Here is a 13,004-nt window from a genome sequence, read left to right on the forward strand (position 1 = left end):
GCTTTCCAGAAATATATAATAGTTCATACTTTGCCTGAGATGTTATGGCCCAAACTGGCGTTCAAAGTTAGCCTAAAACATCTTGGCGTAAAACGGCCAAACTGGGATTTACAAGGATGACCATAGCTTGCTTCAAGCCGACAATCTCTGTGGGATTGACCCTTACTCACATAAGGTATTACTTGGACAACCCAGTGCACTTGCTGGTTAGCTGCACAGAGTTGTGAAGAAAAGTGTGAGATCACGATTCCGTGTACCAAGTTTTTGGCGCCGTTGCCGGGGATTGTTCAAGTTTGGACAACTGACGGTTCATCTTGTTGCTTAGATTAGGTAATTTTATTTTATGGTTAAGCTTTTTAATTTTAGTTTTCGAAAAATTCAAATAAAAATTTGTTCTTCAGAGTTTTTAAGAACGAATTCTAGAGTTTCAGATGATATGTGAATCCTGGCTGGCTGTTAAGCCATGTCTAATCTTTTGGACCGAGGTTTTCACTTATCTTTGCAAGAGCCTCTTTGGATTCCCATCAATTTGGCTGTTGTATGTAATACTCTGCTAAAGCTTGGCTGGCCATTAGGCCATGTCTAATCTTTTGGACCGAAGCTTTAGACTAACATTGCCTGATTCCTGGAATTCTTATTAAAAATCTTGAATTTCTTTATTTTCCTTTTCTAAAATAATTTTTGAAAAATACAAAAAAAATCAATAAAATCATAAAAACCAAAAATATTTTGTGTTTCTTGTTTGAGTTTAGTGTCAAATTTTAAGTTTGGTGTCAATTGCATGTTTTAACTTTTCTCAAAATTTTCGAAAATTCATGCATGTGTTCCTCATGATCTTCAATTTGTTCTTGATGATTTTCTTTGTTTGATCTTTACATTTTCATGTTTTGTGTCTTTTCTTGTTTTTCATATGCATTCTTGAATTATTAGTATCTATAGTTTAAAAATTTTTAAGTTTGGTGTCTTGCATGTTTTTCTTTTCCAAAAAAAAAAAATTTTCAAAAATATGTTCTTGATGTTCATCATGATCTTCAAAGTGTTCTTGGTGTTCATCTTGACATTCAAAGTGTTCTTGCATGCATATATTGTTTTGATCTCGAATTTTTATGTTTTGTTTCATTTTTGTGTTTTTCTCTCTCCTCATTAAAAATTCAAAAATAAAAAAATATCTTTTCCTTATTTCACTCATAATTTTCAAAATTTTGAATTCATTTAGTCAAAAAGTTTTAAAAATCAAATATTTTTTATTTTTCCTTCCTGTTTTTTGAAAATTTTAAAATTAATTTTCAAAATCTTTTTCTTATTTTTATTTTATAATTTCGAAATTAATGCTAACAATTAATTTTTAGATTCAAAAAAATTTTCAAGTTGTTACTTGCCTATTAAGAAAGGATCAATCTTTAAATTCTAGAATCATATCTTTTAGTTTCTTGTTAGTCAAGTAATCAACTTTAATTTCAAAAATCAAATCTTTTTAATTTCCTTTTCAAATCTTTTTCAAAATAAATTTTCAATCATATCTTTTTCAAAATTTAATTTCAAAATCTTTTCTAACTTCTTATCTTTTCAAAATTGATTTTCAAATCTTTTTCAATTAACTACTTGACTTTTTTTTTTATTTTAAAAGTTTTTTATTTCAATCATATCTTTCTCAAAATTACCTAACTACTTTTCTCTCTCCAATTTTCGAAAATCACTAACCACTTTTTCAAAAATATTTTTAATTAATTAATTTATTTAAGTTTCAAATTTTATTTTATTTCTTCTCTTAATTTTCGAATACTAACCAATAATTAAAATAAAATCAAAAATATTTTTCTTTTCTTTTAAATTATTATTCGAATTCTATCTCTCTCTCTCTCATCTCTTTCTACTTATTTATTTATTTACTGACACCTTTCTTCTTCTTATAATTCGAACCCTCCCCCTCTCTCTGTGTTCGAATTTTTCTTCTCCCTTCTTCATTCTATTTCTTCTATTCTTCTACTCATATAAAGGAATCTCTATACTGTGACATAGAGGATTCCTTTTCTTTTTTTGTTCTCTTCTTTTTCATATGAGAAGGAGCAAGGATAAGAACATTCTTGTTGAAGTTGATACGGAACCTGAAAGGACTCTAAAGAGGAAGCTAAGAGAAGCTAAGGCACAAAACTCTGGAGAGGATTTGACAGAATTTTTTGAAAAAGAAGAAGAGATGGCCGAACCCAACAACAATGGTGGAGATGCAAGGAAGATGCTTGGTGACTTTATTGCACCCTCTTCTGACTTCTGTGGAAGGAGCATCTCAATTCCTGCAATTGGAGCAAACAACATTGAGCTTAAGCCTCAATTAATTTCTCTGATGCAGCAGAATTGTAAGTTTCATGGACTTCCATTGGAAGATCTTCATCAGTTTTTAGCTGAATTCTTGCAAATCTGTGACACTGTTAAGACCAATGGGGTTAATCCTGAGGTCTACAGACTTATGCTTTTCCCCTTTGTTGTAAGAGACAGAGATAGGACATGGTTGGACTCACAACCTAAAGATAGCTTGAACTCTTGGGAAAAGTTGGTCAATGCTTTCTTGGCCAAATTCTTTCCACCTCAAAAGTTGAGCAAGTTTAGAGTGGAAGTCTAAACCTTCAGACAGAAGGAAGGTGAATCCCTCTATGAAGCTTGGGAAAGATACAAGCAATTGATCAGAAGGTGTCCTTCTGACATGCTTTCAGAATGGAGCATGTTATGTATATTCTATGATGGTCTTTCTGAATTGTCCAAGATGTCTGCTGGAGGATCTCTTCATCTGAAGAAGACGCCTGCAGAAGCCCAGGAACTCATTGAGATGGTTGAAAATAACCAGTTCATGTACACTTTTGAAAGAAATCCTGTGAATAATGGGACAACTCAGAAGAAAGGAGTTATTGAGGTTGATACTCTGAATGCCATATTGGCTCAGAACAAAATATTGACTCAGCAAGTCAATATGATTTCTCAGAGTCTGTCTGGAATGCAAGCTGCATCAGGCAGTACTAAGGAAGCTTCCTCTGAAGAAGAAGCCTATGACCCTGAAAACCCTGGAATGGAAGAAGTGAGTTACATGGGAGATTCCTATGGAAACACTTACAATCCTTCATGGAGGAATCATCCTAATCTCTCATGGAAGGATCAACAGAAGCCTAATCAAGGCTTTAATAATAATAATAGTGGAAGAAACAGGTTTGGCAATAGCAAACCTTTTCCATCATCTTCTTAGCAACAGACAGAGAATTCTAAGCAGAGCCACTCTGACATAGCAACTGTAGTCTCTGATCTATCTAAGACCACTCTTAGCTTCATGACTGAAGCAAGGTCCTCCATTAGAAATTTGGAGGCACAAGTGGGTCAGCTGAGTAAGAATGTTACTGAACTCCCTCCTAGAACTCTCCCAAGCAATACAGAAGAGAATCCAAAAAGAGAGTGCAATGCCATAAATATAACTAACATGGCCGAACCTAGTGAGGAAGAAAAGGTAGTGATTTCCAATGAGGAAGACCTCAATAGACGTCCACTGGCCTCCAAGGAGTTCCCTAATGAGGAACCAAAGGAATCTGAGACTCATATAGAGACCATAGAGATTCCACTAAACTTACTGTTTCCATTCATGAGCTCTGATGAGTATTTTTCCTCTGAAGAGAATGAAGATATTATTGAAGAGCAAATTGCTCAATATCTAGGAGCAATCATGAAGCTGAATGCCAAGTTATTTGGTAATGAAACTTGGGAGGATGAACCCCCATTGCTCATCAATGAACTAAATGATCTGGTTCAACTGAAATTACCTCAGAAGAAACAGGATCCTGGAAAGTTCTTAATACCTTGTACCATAGGCACCATGACCTTTGAGAAGGCTCTGTGTGACCTGGGATCAGGGATAAACCTTATGCCCCTCTCTGTAATGGAGAAACTAGGGATCTTTGAGGTGCAACCTGCAAGATTCTCGCTAGAGATGGCAGACAATTCAAGAAAACAGGCTTATGGACTTGTAGAGGATGTCTTGGTGAAGGTTGAAGGCCTGTACATCCCTGCTGATTTCATAATCTTAAACACTGGGAAGGATGACGATGAATCCATCATCCTAGGAAGACCCATCCTAGCCACAGTAGGAGTTGTGATTGATGTGGACAGAGGAGAGCTAGTCCTTCAAATGAATGAGGACTACCTTGTGTTTAAGGCTCAAGGATCTTCTTCTGTAACCATGGAGAGGAAGCATGAAAAGCTTCTCTCAATACAGAGTCAAACAGAGCCCCCACACTCAACTTCTAAGTTTATGTTGGGAGGCCATCATTAAGCTCTAAATCTCTGGGAAGCTCTCTAAGAGCTCACTGTCATGCTATTGACATTAAAGAAGCGCTTGTTGGGAGGCAACACAATGTTATTTAATTATATTTATTTGTTTTCCATTGTTATTTTATGTTTTCTTTAGGTTGATGATCATGTGAAGTCACAAAAACAACTAAAAAAATCAAAAATAGAATGAAAAATATCATAAAAAATAATACACCCTGGAGGATAGGCTTACTGGCATTTAAACGCCAGTAAGGATAGAAGAATGGGCGTTTAACGCCCAGCTTGGCAGCATTCTGGGTGTTAAATGCCAGAATGGCAGCACTCTGGGCGTTTAACACCAGAAAGAGCTGTCTGGCATCTGGCTGGCGTTAAACGCCAGAAATGGGCATCTGGCTGGCGTTTAACGCCAGAAATGGGCAGCAGACTGGCGTTTAATGCCAGGAAAAGTAGCAGAGCTGGCGTTAAACGCCAGATTTGGCACACAATGGGCGTTTAAACGCCAGAATGGTGCAGGGACTCGAATTTCTTGACACCTTAGGATATGTGGACCCCGCAGGATCCCCACTAATCCCACCTCTTCTTCTCTCCTCTTCACACCTTTCCATAACACTCTTCCTCAAATACCCTTGACCAATCCCATCAGTAACTCTTCCTCAAATACCCTTCACCTATCAAATCCTACCCTCTTCCCCATATCCTCTTCACCACTCACATCCATTCATCATAAAACCCCACCTACCTCACCATTCAAATTTAAACCATTTCCCTCCCAAACCCACCCATTCATGACCGAATACCCTCTCTCCCTTACCCTATAAATACCCTTCCATTACCACCTTTATCTTCACACAACATACACACTACTACCCCCTTGGCCGAACCTAAACCACTACTCCATCTTCTCCATTTCTTCTTCTTCTACTCCTTTCTTTCTTCTTTTGCTCGAGAACAAGCAAACCTTCTAAGTTTTTTGTTTTTCCATAACTATTAATGGCACCTAAGGCCGGAGAAACCTCTAGAAAGAGGAAAGGGAAGGCAATTGCTTCCACCTCCGAGTCATGGGAGATGGAGAGATTCATCTCAAAAGTGCATCAAGACCACTTCTATAAAGTTGTGGCCAAGAAAAAGGTGATCCCCGAGGTCCCCTTCAAGCTCAGAAAGAGTGAATATCCAGAGATCCGACATGAAGTTTGAAGAAGAGGTTGGAAAATCCTCACCAACCCCATTCAACAAGTCGGGATCTTAATGGTTCAAGAGTTCTATGCCAATGCATGGATCATTAAGAACCATGACCAAAGTGCGAACCCGAACCCAAAGAATTGGCTCACAATGGTTCGGGGGAAATACTTGGATTTTAGTCTGAAAAATGTGAGGTTAGCATTCAACTTGCCAATGATGCAAGGAGATCCTCACCCTTTCACTAGAAGGGTCAACTTTGATCAAAGGTTGGACCAAGTCCTTAGCGATATTTGTGTGGAAGGAGCTCAATGGAAGAGAGACTCAAGAGGCAAGCCGGTTCAACTAAGAAGGCTTGACCTTAAACCCGTGGCTAGGGGATGGTTGGAGTTCATCCAACGCTCTATCATTCCTACTAACAACTGGTCTGAAGTTACTGTAGACCGGGCTATCATGATCCATAGTATCATGAATGGAGAGGAAGTAGATGTTCATGAGATCATATCCTTAGAACTCTACAAGGTGGCGGACAAGTCTTCCACTTTGGCAAGGTTAGCCTTTCCTCATCTCATTTGTCACCTATGCAATTCAACTGGAATTGCCATAGAAGGAGATATCCTCATTGAAAAGGACAAGCCCATCACTAAGAAAAGGATGGAGCAAACAAGAGAGCCCACTCATGGACCTCAACAAGAGCATGAGGAAGTTCCTCATCATGAAATCCCTGAGATGCCTCAAGGGATGCATTTTCCTCCATATAATTATTGGGAGCAAATCAACACCTCCCTAGGAGAATTGAGTTCCAACATGGGACAACTAAGGATGGAGCACCAAGAGCATTCCATCCTCCTCCATGAAATTAGAGAAGACCAAAGAGCCATGAGGAAGGAGCAACAAAGGCAAGGAAGAGATATTGAAGAGCTCAAGCACTCCATAAGATCTTCAAGAGGAAGAACTAGAAGCCATCACTAAGGTGGACCCGTTCTTTTATTTCCTTGTTCTTTATTTTCTGTTTTTCATTTCCTATGTCTTATGTTTTATTTATGTTTGTGTCTTTATTACATGATCATTAGTGTCTAGTATCTATGTCTCAAAGCTATGAATGTCCTATGAATCCTTCAACTTTCTTAAATGAAAAATATTTTTAAATTGCAAAAGAAAAAGAAGTACATGAATTTCGAATTACATTTTGAAAATAATCTAATTATTTTGATGTCGTGGCAATACTTTTTGTTTTCTGAATGAATGCTTGAACAGTGTATATTTTTGAATTTGTTGTTTATGAATGTTAAAATTGTTGGCTCTTGAAAGAATGATGAAAAAGGAGAAATGTTATTTGATAATTTGAAAAATCATAAAATTGATTCTTGAAGCAAGAAAAAGCACTGAATAGAGAAAGCTAGCAGAAAAAGAAAAAAAAGAGGAAAAAAAAAGAAAAATGCAAGCAGAAAAAGCCAATAGCCCTTTAAACCAAAAGGCAAGGGTAAAAAGGATCCAAGGCTTTGAGCATTAATGGATAGGAGGGCCCAAAGGAATAAAATCCTGGCCTAAGTGGCTAAATCAAGCTGTCCCTAACCATGTGCTTGTGGCGTAAAGGTGTCAAGTGAAAAGCTTGAGATTGAGTGGTTAAAGTCGTGGTCTAAAGCAAAAAGAGTGTGCTTAAGAGCTCTGGACACCTCTAACTGGGGACTCTAGCAAAGCTGAGTCATAATCTGAAAAGGTTCACCTAGTTATGTGTCTGTGGCATTTATGTATTCGGTGGTAATACTGGAAAACAAAATGCTTAGGGTCACAGCCAAGACTCATAAAGTAACTGTGTTCAAGAATTAACATACTGAACTAGGAGAATCAATAACACTATCTGAATCCTGAGTTCCTATAGATGCCAATCATTCTGAACTTCAAAGGATAAAGTGAGATGCCAAAACTCTTCAGAAACAAAAAGGCTACAAGTCCCGCTCATCTAATTGGAAATGAGTTTCATTGATATTTGGAATTCATTGTATATTCTCTTTATTTTATCCTAATTTTTTTAGTTGCTTGGGGACAAGCAACAATTTAAGTTTGGTGTTTGTGATGAGCGGATAATTTATACCCTTTTGGCATTGTTTTTACATAGTTTTTAGTATGTTTTAGTTATTTTTTATTATATTTTTTATTTTTTATTCAAAAATCATATTTCTAGACTTTACTACAAGTTTGTGTGTTTTTCTATGATTTCAGGTATTTTCTGGCTGAAATTGAGGGACCTGAGCAAAAATCTGATTCAGAGGCTGAAAAAGGGCTGTAGATGCTGTTGGATTCTGACCCTCCTGCACTCGAAGTGGATTTTCTGGAGCTACAGAAGCCCAATTGGTGCGCTCTAAATTACATTGGAAAGTAGACATCATGGGCTTTCCAGCAATATATAATAGTTTATACTTTACCCGAGTTTTGATGGCCAAAACTGGCGTTCAAAGTCAGCCTAAAAAATCTTAGCGTAAAACGCCCAAACTGGCACTAAAGCTGGCGTTTAACTCCAGGAAAAGCCTAAGCACGAAAAAGCTTCAATGCTCAGCCCAAGCACACACCAAGTGGGCCCCAAAAGTGGATTTATGCACTATCTGCACTTAGTTACTCATTTTCTGTAACCCTAGGTTACTAGTTTAGTATAAAAACTACTTTTAGAGATTTATCTTAAGTCTGCTGGGAGTCTTTTGACCATCTTTTGGAACATATGTAATCATAGACTATCATTTAGGAGGCTGGCCTCACAGCCATGCCTAGACCTTTTTCACTTATGTATTTTCTACGGTGGAGTTTCTACACCCCATAGATTAAGGTGTGGAGCTCTGATGTTCTTCATGAATTATTGCAATTACTACTGTTTTTCCTTCAATTCACGCCTACTTCTTCTCCAAGATATACTCTTGTTCTTAATTTAGTTAAGTCAGAATGAAGGGATGACCCGTGACAATCACCCAATCTTCGTTACTCGCTTAGCCAAGATCGCGTGCCTGACAACCACAAAGCGGTCTACATGATGTTCAACGTAGTCATTGGACGACAGCTGGAGTATACTCTCTTGGATATCTAATACACGGACCGAGTCCGTGAGATTAGTATCTTCATGGTATAGGCTAGAACCATTGGCAGCATTCCTGAGATCCGGAAAGTCTAAACTTTGTTTGTGGTATTCTGAGTAGGATCTGGGAAGGGATGACTGTGACGAGCTTCAAACTTGCGAATGTTGGGCGCAGTGACAGTGTGCAAAAGGAAAATGGTCCTATTCCGATGCTAGCGAGAACTGACAGATGATTAGCCGTGCGGTGACAGCGCATATGGATTTGTTTTCATCCGAGAGGATCATACAGCTTGCCATGGAAGGAGGTAACGCGTGGTTGGAAGAAACAGTAGGAAAATAGAAGTTCAGAAGCAACAAAGCATCTCCAAATGCTTATCTGAAATTCCCACCAATGAATTACATAAGTATCTCTATTTTATTTTTTGTTTTATTTATATTTTAATTATCAAAACCTCATAATCAATTGAATCCGCCTGACTGAGATTTACAAGGATGACCATAGCTTGCTTCAAGCTGACCATCTCCGTAGGATCGACCCTTACTCACATAAGGTATTACTTGGACGACCTAGTGCACTTGCTGGTTAGCTGCACGGAGTTGTGAAGAAAAGTGTGAGATCACGATTCCGTGTACTAGTAACAAACTTGTAATGATTGCAAAGTGATGTCTGGAGCTCCTGCTTCCTTAAGAGTGATCCTCTGTAGTGCCACCATGTTTTTGTCACCTAAGTCATTCACAGAGACCTCAGAACTTCCAACAGAAGAATATAAGGTTTCCTCGTCAAGTGAAGAATGAGAATCATGGCTAGAGGGCGACGGTGAATTGGGTTTCTCATCAAGAGAATCCGATTCACTATGCGCAAATGCTAACCGGTGCCGAGCTTGCCAAATATGATTTAAACTTCTTTCTAACTTAGGGTCAAATCGGGTTAAGCTCGGGTTTGGAAGCGATCGTATCATTCAACTGGGAAATCATATATATCATGCAATTATTAAAGACCAAAACAAGAGTAATTAAAGAAATAAATTAACAACAACTAGCAATAACTACCAAAACAAAAGTACTAGCTACCAATTAGTGTCAAGTAAACAAGAAAAAAGTGACTATTCACAATATTCACATATCTACAACAAAAAAAATATGACACGCAATTGCATAGTCCCCGACAACGACGCCAAAAACTTGATGCACTCCGGATCGTCGGTTAAGAGAATTTCACCAATTGAAATAGTAGATTCATTGCGAGTATAGTTCCCAACCAACAAACAGCGCGAATCAAAGTTTAGAAGAAGAATGTCATAATTCAAATCAATAAAAAATACCAGGAGTTTTACTACCCATGTCATTTTTCCTTGTACAACAATCAAGTGTACAACTTTGGTTGTGAATTTGGGGGTTTTCACGCATACAACGGAGATTAAAGGAATTTGAAATTAAATGAACTAAAGTAATGAAATACCAAAAAGGTAGAAGTAGCAAACAAGTAAGACAATGAACTAAGCAAGCATGAACATGAGCAACTACTAAGCTACCACTAAATTAAGAGACAATTAATGAAAATTAAGGAAGATTGAAGCAGCAAACTAATCAGGATGTAATTCAATGCATGAAAGAACCTTAACATGGAGTTGAGATTTAAAGAATCCTATCCTTGTCATAACTACAACCATGGCAATTACAATGAGTTAATCCCACTTAGTTAACCCGTAAACATTGGAAAAAGTCAGGTAAGCCTAATTGGCCTTAGTCCACAAATCCTAGCTAATTAATGCAGGAAAAATTGAATCCACATTAACTACTAGAAAGTATATCGGGTCGCATCAAGTAGTAAAACTCACAAGAGTGAGGTCGATCTCAGAGGGATTGATGGATAGATCAAGCAATTTTAGTTGGGTGATAAGTCTAGTCAAGCGAATATTGAAAGGAGTTTGGTGAAATTGATTTAATAGAACATAAATTGCAAGAAAGTAAATGCTGGAAAGTAAAGTGCTGGAACTTAAATGGTGCAAGTATTATAGATTTTAATGCTGGAAAGTAAATGACAGAAAGTTAAATGGCGGGAAATGTAAAGAGCTGAAACTTAAATAGCAAGAAATGTAAATGACTTGAATCTTAAATGACAAGAAAGTAAAAGTGCAGAATATAAATGGCGATAAAACTTAAATTGCATGAATTGTAAAGGGAATTGGGTGCTGGGAATTTAAAAGAAAGTAGTAAACACTTGCAATTAAAGTAAATTCGAGGCAATCTAAATTGAAGAAAATTAAAGAGAAAGATTCATTAGGGATTGGAGATATCATAATCCATCATGAATCAAATGGGTCTCAACTTCTTTCTCAATCATATGAGTAGATCTATAGCGGATTATAATTGATTGGATCCCAATTCCTTGGCAACCTAATCTCTCTAATCACAATCAATCTTGCCAATTCCTTGATCTAATTGTCATGAGAAGAGGTTAAGTGCATGTCTCTCATCTATAAGCCACACTAATCCTCAAGACCTCAATTCCTCCAGAATGGTGTTGGCCAAGAGAATTGTGAAGGATAGAGCTCCAATTCTAATGCCTATGATTCCCCTTCTGAGACTCACACAAGCATTCAATAGATTCAAACCCCCTTCTGGAGTGAGTGAATCTCAATAAGCATAAAAGATATCCTATAGCTACCCAAGCAGATTGAGAAGAAGAAGAAGTTCATTCATTCATTAGGATTACAACAGAGCTCCTCCCCCTAATAAAATGGGGATTTAGTTCATCATTGCTCAATCAAAATCCAAAAGAAAAGAAAGTACATAAAACTGAAAGAAAAGTACAAAGTAAATGATTTTAGGGTTTCCCATTTAGGGTCCATGCTTCCCAGCCTACTTTTCAAACTCCAAAGCTCTTTTATTTGTACTCTTCTTCTCATCTTCAAAAATGGGTCTTCAAGTATTTGGATGTGGGCTTTTGGCCTTGGTTGAAGCAGTTAGGAATGACTCTTTGTGACGTTGACAAGGACGTTAGCTCACTTAACGTTTATACGCTTGCATGATGCCATTTTGTATTGAAGTTGGTGCTAGCATTGGTGACTAACGTTGGTGTGCACTAACGGTGGCCAACATTCCCTTTAAAACCATTGAGGAACATTTATGGCAATGTTAGTGCACCAACGTTGCTACCAAAGTTTGCCTGGTCACGCATGCGTGTCACCCACGCGTACGCGTCAAAGCTGTTTTTTTGCCATACCACGCGTGCGCGTTGCCCACCTGTGCGCGTGACTTGCGATTTTTCCATTTTCACGAGTATACGTCGCGTCAAAATTTTCCAACTCCAACTTGAGATTTTATCGAAGACATTGGTGTGCAACGTTTGTGGCAATGTTTACACACCAACATTGGCAAGGTCACGCGTGCGCGTCACCCACGCGTACGTATGGAGTGTCAATTTCCACGCTCACGCGTACGCGTCGCCCACGCGTGCGCGTCACAGCCAATTTTTCCAATGCATTCCTCTTGAAATTATCGAAGACGTTGGTGGCAACGTTGGTTCTCCAACGTTCCCACCAACGTTGGGCACCCTTTTTTTGCTTTGCAACGTTGGTGAGCCACCTTTAGACCACCAACGTTGCTTGTGAGGCTTGGCACGTTGGTGATTGGTGCGTGGAAATTGTGACGGTTCATTCCTTGGTAACGGTGCTGAAAACTTAATATGCACGTTCATAATCTTAGTTCTTTGTCACAACTTCGCACAACTAACCAGCAAGTGCACTGGCTCGTCCAAGTAATAAACCTTACGTGAGTAAGGGTCGATCCCACGGAGATTATCGGCATGAAGCAAGCTATGGTCACCTTGTAAATCTCAGTCAGGCAGATTCAAATGGTTATGGTGAATTGATAATTAAAATATAATTAAAATATAAAATAGGATAGAGATACTTATGTAATTCATTGGTGAGAGTTTCAGATAAGCGTATAAAGATGCTTTTGTTCCTCCTGAACCTCTGCTTTCCTGCTGTCTTCATCCAATCATTCCTACTCCTTTCCATGGCAAGCTTATGTAGGGAATCACCATCGTCAATGGCTACATCCCATCCTCTCAGTGAAAAGGGTCCAAAATGCGCTGTCACCGCATGGCTATTCATCTGTCGGTTCTCGATCATACTGAAATAGGATTCCGTAATCCTTTTGCATCTGTCACTACGCCCAGCACTCGCGAGTTTGAAGCTCGTCACAGCCATCCCTTCCAGGATCCTACTCGGAATACCACGAAGACTCTGATCTCACGATCAGAAGGCTAAGAGATACACATTCAAGCTTGTTTGCATGTAGAACGGAAGTGTTTGTCAGGCACGCGTTCATAAGTGAGAATGATGATGAGCGTCACATAATCATCACATTCATCATGTTCTTGAGTGCGAATGAATATCTTAGAGAAGAAATATGCTTGAATTGAATAGAAAAACAGTAGTACTTTGCGTTA

The 13,004-nt window shown here is 38.2% G+C and overlaps 1 non-coding gene across 1 annotated transcript; it reads right to left on the reverse strand.

The window, feature by feature from the left end:
- Positions 1-2,596: 2,596 nt before the first annotated feature.
- Positions 2,597-2,700, reverse strand: LOC112773355 (small nucleolar RNA R71). The gene has a single exon (XR_003187909.1). It is a non-coding gene; the product is annotated as a small nucleolar RNA R71 (small nucleolar RNA).
- Positions 2,701-13,004: the final 10,304 nt, after the last annotated feature.

Source organism: Arachis hypogaea, chromosome 18 (assembly GCF_003086295.3).
Source record: "Arachis hypogaea cultivar Tifrunner chromosome 18, arahy.Tifrunner.gnm2.J5K5, whole genome shotgun sequence".
In the NCBI taxonomy this organism is placed as follows: Eukaryota; Viridiplantae; Streptophyta; class Magnoliopsida; order Fabales; family Fabaceae; genus Arachis; species Arachis hypogaea.